The sequence below is a fragment of the Populus trichocarpa genome, unplaced genomic scaffold (assembly GCF_000002775.5).
Source record: "Populus trichocarpa isolate Nisqually-1 unplaced genomic scaffold, P.trichocarpa_v4.1 scaffold_522, whole genome shotgun sequence".
NCBI classification, from domain to species: Eukaryota; Viridiplantae; Streptophyta; class Magnoliopsida; order Malpighiales; family Salicaceae; genus Populus; species Populus trichocarpa.
The window spans coordinates 77,501-86,390 of NW_026291145.1; the positions used below are offsets into that span (position 1 = coordinate 77,501).

The window sequence follows — 8,890 nt, forward strand, 5'->3', positions numbered from 1 at the left end:
ATCTGCGTAACTTTTTTGTCTATCCTGGGCTTCCTTCATTCTCTTTTTGATCACCCTCACCTTGTCAGTTGTCAGTTGCACCATCTCAGGTCCCAAAAGCTTCCTTTCTCCTACTTCTTCCCAACAAATTGGGGTACGACATTTCCTCCCATACAATGCTTCATATGGAGCCATACCAATAGTAGTTTGATGGCTATTATTATAAGCAAACTCCACCAATGGCAGGAGATCCTCCCAATTCCCTCCAAACTCCAGCACACATGACCTCAAGAGATCCTCAAGAGTTTGGATGGTCCTTTCAGATTGACCATCTGTCTGAGGATGAAATGCCGTGCTCAGATTCAACTTTGTCCCCATTGCCCTTTGTAAGCTAGGCCACAATCTTGATGTGAACCTTGGATCCCGATCCGATATAATTGAAACCGGCACTCCGTGAAGTCTGATTACTTCATTTACATACAATTTTGCCAACTTATCCACCGAATCAGTCTTCTTCATTGGCAAAAACAAAGCAGATTTTGTTAGTCGATCCACAACTACCCATATGGCATCATTCCCCTTCTTTCCCCTGGGTAATCCCGTCATAAAATCCATAGAAATATCCTCCCATTACCGTCATAAAATGACTGTAATTCCCCTGCAGGTTTCTGGTGTTCTATCTTTACTTGTTGACAGATCCCACAATTCGACACAAATTCTGCTATTTCCCTCTTCATATTTGGCCACCAGTAGTTTTCCTTTAAATCCCTATACATCTTTGTACTCCCAGGATGAGTAGCAAATCGAGATTCATGAGCTTCTCTTAACACTTCATCTTTCAAAATCTTATCCTCAGGCAAATAAATTCGCTTACCCATAGCTATTAGCCCATCGGATAACAATTGAAATGATGTCTTTATACCCTTGTTTACCCTCTCCTTGATCTCTTTTACTTTGCCATCTGCTTGTTGAGCCACCAAGACCCTGTCTCGAAGCACAGATCGGATCTTTAACTGAGCTAACAGTGATCCTTCGGGCCCTACACTTAGCCGCAAGCCCATTTTCTTTAATTCCACTATACTTTATTGTTCCTTAAGCTCCATATCATTCATCACTGTTTTTCCCTTCCTACTCAAGGCATCGACTACTACATTAGCCTTACCAGGATGGTAATCAATAACACAATCGTAATCTTTTATTAACTCTACCCATCTTCTCTGCCGCATGTTTAACTCCTTCTGTGACATCAAATACTTCAAACTTTTATGGTCTGTAAAGATTTGAACTTGTGTCCCATATAAATAATGTCTCCATACTCTCAAGGCAAACACCACCGCTGCAAGTTCTAGGTCATGAACCGGGTAATTCACCTCATGCGACTTTAACTGTCTTGATGCATAAGCAATGACACACCCATTTTGCATCAATACACATCCCAGACCCCTTTTTGAGGCATCACTATATACCACAAACCCTTCTGTCCCTGATGGAAGGGCCAACACAGGAGCAGAAGTGAGTCTCTCCTTCAGTTCTTGAAAGCTTGCTTCACTCTTCCAACCAAACAAACCGGACTTCCTTGCGGGTCAGCTTAGTTAAAGGTGATGCTATGGTGGAGAATCCTTCAATAAACCTTCGGTAATATCCAGCAAGACCTAAGAAACTCCGGATTTCTGTCACGTTGGTAGGCCTTTCCCATTTTAACACGGCCTCAACCTTTCTTGGATCTACAAATATTCCTTCTGCGGATATTACATGGCCCAAAAATACCACTTCCTCGAGCCAGAACTCACACTTATCCAGTTTTGCATATAATTGATTTTCCCTTAAAGTCTATAGCACAACCCTTAGATGTTGTTCATGCTCCAAATAAGAGTTTGAATACACCAAAATATCGTCAATAAATACAACCACATATTGGTCCAGGTAATGCCGAAACACCCGATTCATCAAGTCCATAAACATGGCCGGAGCATTGGTTAACCCAAATGGCATCACCGAAAACTCGTAATGCCCATAACGGGTTCGGAAGGCAGTCTTTTGTATGTCTTGTTCCTTGATTCTCAACTGGTGATATCCAGATCTCAGATCTATCTTAGAAAATACCCTAGCACCCTTCAACTGATCAAACAAGTCATATATTCGTGGAAGTGGGTACCTGTTCTTCACCGTCACTTTATTCAATTGACGATAATCAATGCACAAACGAAGGGTGCCATCCTTCTTCTTTACAAACAATACCGGAGCTCCCCAGGGTGAGTTACTAGGCCGGATGAAGCCTTTATCTAACAATTCCTGAAGCTGGACCTTCAGTTCCGCCAATTCCATAGGTGCCATCCTATAAGGAGACTGGGCTATAGGAGAAACTCCTGGAATAGTTTCTATGGAAACTTCAATTTCTCTAACTAGAGGTAATCCAGGCAACTCTTCTGGGAATACATCTTGAAACTCCCTCACAACAGGAATACTAGCCAAACCTATGCTACCCTTTTCCAACTCTCTTACATGGGCTAACCAAGCAGAACAACCTTTCCTCAGTAATTTTCTAGCCACCAAGACTGAGATTACACAACTTGGAATTACCTTTCTTTCCCCTTTAAACACTACTCTTTTATCACCTATTCCTTGGATTGTCACCATCTTGGTGAAACAATCCACTTGTGCCTTATGTTTACTTAACCAATCCATGCCTAGAATCACATCAAAATCATATAACTCTAACGGCATAAGATCTGCCCTCAACTCTAATCCTTCAATATATAGTTTTACCCCTCTATAAATATCATCAATATGTATATTCTCTCCCAAAGGTGTACTAATCGTCACCCCTACTCCCAAGTTACTAGATAACACATGCAAGTTATTCACAATTCTATAAGATACAAAGGAATGACTAGCTCCAGGATCAATTAAAACATAAACTTGCATTGTATCTAACTGTAAAGTACCTGCCACCACATCAGGTACAGCTCCCACATCCTCGTAGGTCATGTGATATACCCGACCCTGAGTCCTTCCCTCCTGATTTCTAGGCCTCCCGCGTGTAGCACTCGTGCCTGACTGGGTAGGCCTGATAGGACGATTGACTGTCACCGATTGCTGTTGGCTCTGAACCTCAATCCTCTGACCATGGGCTCCCTCGGTAGTTCTACGAGGACAATCCTTCTTTCGGTGACTCGTGTCCCCACAATAGTAACAACCTCTTCCTACATGCGGGCACTCTCTCCATCGATGCCCCTCACTTCTACAGATATAACATCTCCCCGGCATCGCAGAGCAATCTCCCCGGTGTCGCTGCTCACACCTCTGACAAAAGGGATATACTGGTCCCTTTTGCTCTGTAGACCCTCCAGCAGTTTTGACTCCCTGTCTAGACTGTCCTCCCCAAGCTTCTCTTCCACTGACTTGTCTAGATCCTCCTGAGCTCCCTCCTGGGGTGAAACTCCCACCCCTTCTCTGGAACTGTCCTGATGATGGCCCGCTCTTCCCCTTCTTTGGGAGAGGAGGTCTCCCAGTTATAAACTCAAAATCTCTCCTCTTAGCTCCCATTGCCTGGCTCTGCTCGACCACTGGCTTCGGGGTATCCTTTATTACCCTCTCCATACCCTGAGCAGCACGTACCAATTCCCGTACCGACTGAAACTGCATGGCTATCAATATCATCCTCAATTCCCACCTCAGTCCATCACGGAACCTCTCCACCCTGTGGCGCTCTGTGGGAAGGTAAGTGGAGGCAAAAACTGCTAAATCCTGAAATCTCCTCTCATACTCCAGCACTGTCAAATCTCTCTACTTCAATTCCAAGAACTCCTGTTCTTTCTCCCTCTTATGCTCCCAAGAATAGTACCTCTCCTCAAACTCTTCACGAAAATCCCTCCATCTCAATACCTCCCCTGATCTCCTTTCTCTAATGGTCTCCCACCAAGAGTGGGCACCTTCAACCAATAGCTGAGTCACACAATCCACCCGTAGCTCCTCTGGCACCTGCATCTGATTTATAACTCTTTCCACTTTCCTCAGCCAATGCCCAGCAACCTCAGCATCCTCTTCACCCTGGTAAGTCATACAACCCATCTCTCTCATACCCTTCACCCATTGCACTATGGTGACTATTCCCCCTAATCTAGGAGTCGTATTGGAGGCCCCCGCTACCATTCCTGCTGCCACAGCTCTCACTATATGTTCTATAAAAGTAGGATCCAAAAATAGGTTTGATTCAGCTACTGGTGCCGCTGGTGGAGGTATATTATCTCCCCCCTGTCTGTCTGATCCCTCGGGCATGGATACATCTGCCTGACGGAACGATGAATCATCTCGAAGTCTCACTAACTCGCCCCCTTCTGAGTACACTGATGCTGCAGGTATATGAGAGGAGGTGTCTGCCAAGGGATCCCAGTCTGGATCACTTTCATTACGAATACTCTGGCCACTTCCCCGAACTGGGGATGGATCAGTCCTGGCTCCTTGCCTTGTTCTCACCATCCTGAAACACATTCCAAAACCATATAATCATTCCTATCCCCGGAATAGCAACTTGAGCTCTGATACCAAAATGTAACATCCCCCATTTCCGGGATAAAACCACAATCTCATGTCAATAGAAAAACAGAGTAGTTAATTTTTTTTATATATATACATATTCATGGTCTTCGTATTAACATCTACCAGAATTTCGACAGAGTCCCCCCTATACCGGAAGGTCCCAAGTTACCGACATGTAACCTGTTTACACTTCTAACAGTTCGCATCTCATAACTTAATTCCCGACCCAATCATCCTGGGTTTCAATTCCACAATTATACTCACACCTATCAACCATAATATTTATGATATGCATTATATAACAAAAATATCATTATGGATGGATAATTTAAATAAATATAAATAGACATGAAATATAGTTATATAAACTACAACGTTAAATTCATCCAATCAAGTTTAAACATTTATTATACAAATTAAGTTATACAACCATTTTCATGTTTACAAAATACAAGGGTATACTCCCTAGGACCTAGACTTCAAAAAAGAAACATAAGCTAGGATTCTACTCTTGTCGTGCATGCGATGATCCTGAAACAAAATACATATTATTGCAAGGTGAAATATTTCCATAAATATAACAATATGAATATCTAATAATTTCAACAGGGTAACATGCATTCATATTTCATTTACTTCTCCCTTCTAGTTTTTTTTTTTATTTAAAAATCTCTTCCTTATTCAAACTATTAATAACCGTTCCCTCTGCCACTATCAACCTTCATTCCAGACTTTATAAGATCAACGTTGTAAACACCCAAAGGAATATATATATATATATATATTTAGAGAGAGAGAGATGATGATGAATGCAGTTTTCGCTGCCGATGCAGAAATCGGCAGCGACGCAGTTTTCGCTGCCGATTCTGGACTGGGCAGCGATGCAGTTTTCGCTGCCGATTCTGGACTGGGCAGCGATGCAGTTTTCGCTGCCGATTCTGGACTTGGCAGCGACGCAGTTTTCGCTGCCGATGCAGAAATCGGCAGCGATGCAGTTTTTGCTGCCGATTCTGGACTTGGCAGCGACGCAGCCTTCACTACCGATACAGATATCGGTAGCGACACAGTTTTCGCTGCCCATTTCTTGATCGGCAGCGACGCAGTTTTCGCTGCCGATGCAGAACTCGGCAGCGACGCAGTTTTCGCTGCCGATGCAGAAATCGGCAGCGATGCAGTTTTCGCTGCCGATTTCTCAATGAACAGTGACGCAGAGCTGGGAGGGAGGGGTAAAACTGATTTTAGATAAACTAAACAAGGATAAGGACACACCTAAACCAACCCCCAAACAACCCATTTCATTGGATGGGTAGTATAAATACAAAGAGGGGAGAGAGAATGACCCATCTTCTTCCAAATCCAGCAGCTGCATGCCGTTCTTCCCTTCCCCTTTCACAACAGAAACGTGAATCAGACCAGTAGAGATTACTTTGTGAACTTGTGAGGGAGAGATGAGACCTTGAGAGAGGAGTGGGCAGCTGCATAGAGGAGAGGAAAAAGAGAGCTGGAAAACGTGAGGAAGAAGAAGGAGGAGAACCAGCAGCTGAATAGTGTTAAACCTTCCTCAAACTTAGTTAAATTCAGAAGGTATGGGTCATTAAAACTCTCTTCCTCTCCCCCGTAAGATCAAAAACGAAAATGAAGAAGAAAAACCCTAAGAAAAGAATTGATCTAAGACCTAAGCCAGCTGTGAAAGAAGCTGAAATTAACCAAGAGAACAAGCAAACAAAAGTGAAATAAAGTCAATTTCAGAACATCTAACAAATCATGGTAGAGGGCTGGCTTTAACTAGGGGGTAATTAATGTGTTCTGCTGTGATGTTGTTGCTGGACTTAATGTGTTCTGCTGTGATGATTGTTGCTGGAATTAATGTGTTCTGCTGTGATGTTTGTTGCTGGAATTAATGTGTTCTCCTGTGATGATTGTGCTGAAATTGATGCTGCCGATTTGTGTGTTGCGCAGCGAAATTCTGTTTCGCTGACGCAACTGAACCTCCTGCAGCGATTTGATATTCGCTGCCGATTTGTGTGTTGCGCAGCGAAATTCTGTTTCGCTGACGCAACTGAACCTCCTGCAGCGATTTGATATTCGCTGCCGATTTGTGTGTTGCGCAGCGAAATTCTGTTTCGCTGCCACAACTGAACCTGCTGCAGCGAATTAATATTCGCTGCCGATTTGTGTGTTGCGCAGCGAAATTCTGTTTCGCTGCCGCAACTGAACCTCCTGCAGCGATTTGATATTCGCTGCCGATTTGTGTGTTGCGCAGCAAAATTCTGTTTCGCTGACGCAACTGAACCTCCTGCAGCGATTTGATATTCGCTGCCGAATTGTGTGTTGCGCAGCGAAATTCTGTTTCGCTGCCGCAACTGAACCTCCTGCAGCGATTTGATATTCGCTGCCGATTTGTGTGTTGCGCAGCGAAATTCTGTTTCGCTGACGCAACTGAACCTCCTGCAGCGATTTGATATTCGCTGCCGAATTGTGTGTTGCGCAGCGAAATTCTGTTTCGCTGCCGCAACTGAACCTGCTGCAGCGATTTAATATTCGCTGCCGATTTGTGTGTTGCGCAGCGAAATTCTGTTTCGCTGACGCAACTGAACCTCCTGCAGCGATTTGATATTCGCTGCCGATTTGTGTGTTGCGCAGCGAAATTCTGTTCCGCTGCCGCAGCTGAACCTCCTGCAGCGAAGTGATATTCGCTGCCGAGTTGTGCGTTGTGCAGCGAAACTGTGGCGCCAACAGCGGTGCAGTTCTCGCTGCCGAACTGGCAGCCTGCGGCGAACCAGTTCTCGCTGCCGAATTGGGCAGCCTGCAACGAACCAGTTCTCGCTGCCGATTCCTACAATAAGCCTCCTAGGCAGGAATGACTTAATTGCTAATAACAATTTCATGATATGATGGTGTAAAATAGGGAACACTTGAATGTGAACATATGAACTATTGAAATAAGTGTGATGATGAATGTGATTCAAAAATAAAATAAATACAACTGTGCTGATTTGTGACCATTGATGTCTTAGGTGGTGCGGTCGGGATTGGACCATCATCAAGACAGGAACGACCCACAGGTGGAGCAGGTAGGTGACTTGCACCTTTCTTTTTCATACGTTGAATCTTGGAATATTTTAACTTGAGTACTACCATATTGTTAGAACCGATATTAAATTGTCGAACGCTTAATTGTTGATAAAAGAGTGATTAGCTTCGGCTAATGGCATCCGAATGGATGGCCGGGACAAAAGACTGATTAGCTTCGGCTAATGGCATCCAAACGGATGGCCGGGACAAAGAATGATTAGCTTTGGCTAATGGCGTCCGAATGGATGGCCGGGATGAAGGACTGATTAGCTTCGGCTAATGGCATCCAAACGGATGGCCGGGACAAAGAGTGATTAGCTTCGGCTAATGGCATCCGAATGGATGGCCGGGACAAAGAATGATTAGCTTTGGCTAATGGCGTCCGAAAGGATGGCCGGGTTAAAAAGGGATGATTTCGCTGCCGATTGTGGATCGGCAGCGACGCAGTTCCGCTGCCGATTCTGGATCGGCAGCGACACAGTATTCGCTGCCGATTCTGGATCGGCAGCGATGCAGTCTTCGCTGCCGATACAGACATCGGCAGCGATCCAGTTTTGCTGCCGATTCCTTGATCGACAGCGATGTAGTTTCGGCTGCCGATTTTAGGATTGGCAGCGACGCAGCTATCGCTATGGAATCCGGGACAAATAAACGACTAGTTTTGGCGAATGGCATTTGAAAACTTGTGTATCTATATGTACTACTAATTGTTACATCAAATACATGAAGAAATTATAAATGTTAATGCTTATTTAATTGCTAGGCCGTTAGTTACCATTATTATTATTATTAAGTATTTGTTTTCTCTTAAATGTTTTGTACTGCTGCAGGGACGTCACACCAACGAGATGTCTAGGATACCCGATACACGGGAACCTACTTTTGCAAGGAATTAAGTAGATGCATTCTAAATCACAATGTATTTTGTAGGGATCAATGTACTGAATGTATAACTTTTATTAGATCCTTTTTGTTTAAAAATTGTGATGGCTATTAGAAGTATAAGAGTGCAAACTAATGTCCATGTATATATATTTTTAATATGAACTTCAAATCATGCAACCTTAATATTATGTGTTTGTGTAAGATTCGCTTTTGAATGAACTGTTGATTGTATGGATTGTATTTTGATGTTGTGAGGATTCAAGTTCTTTGATTACCGGCACCATGTGATATATATATAAAAAAAATTTACTATTGTTTTGGGCTTAGAAAGCCGGGTTGTTACAGTTGGTATCAGAGCACTTGGTATGGATCCTGAGGATCATTAATAAATGTGTTGTTGCGATGAATTTCA

General features: G+C 43.6%; 1 long non-coding RNA gene across 1 annotated transcript; it reads left to right on the forward strand.

Moving 5' to 3' along the window:
* Window positions 1–6,078: 6,078 nt before the first annotated feature.
* On the forward strand, window positions 6,079–8,687 carry LOC127904865 (uncharacterized). Its single transcript, XR_008058287.1, has 3 exons — window positions 6,079–6,102; window positions 7,536–7,592; window positions 8,424–8,687. It is a non-coding gene; the product is annotated as an uncharacterized LOC127904865 (long non-coding RNA).
* Window positions 8,688–8,890: the final 203 nt, after the last annotated feature.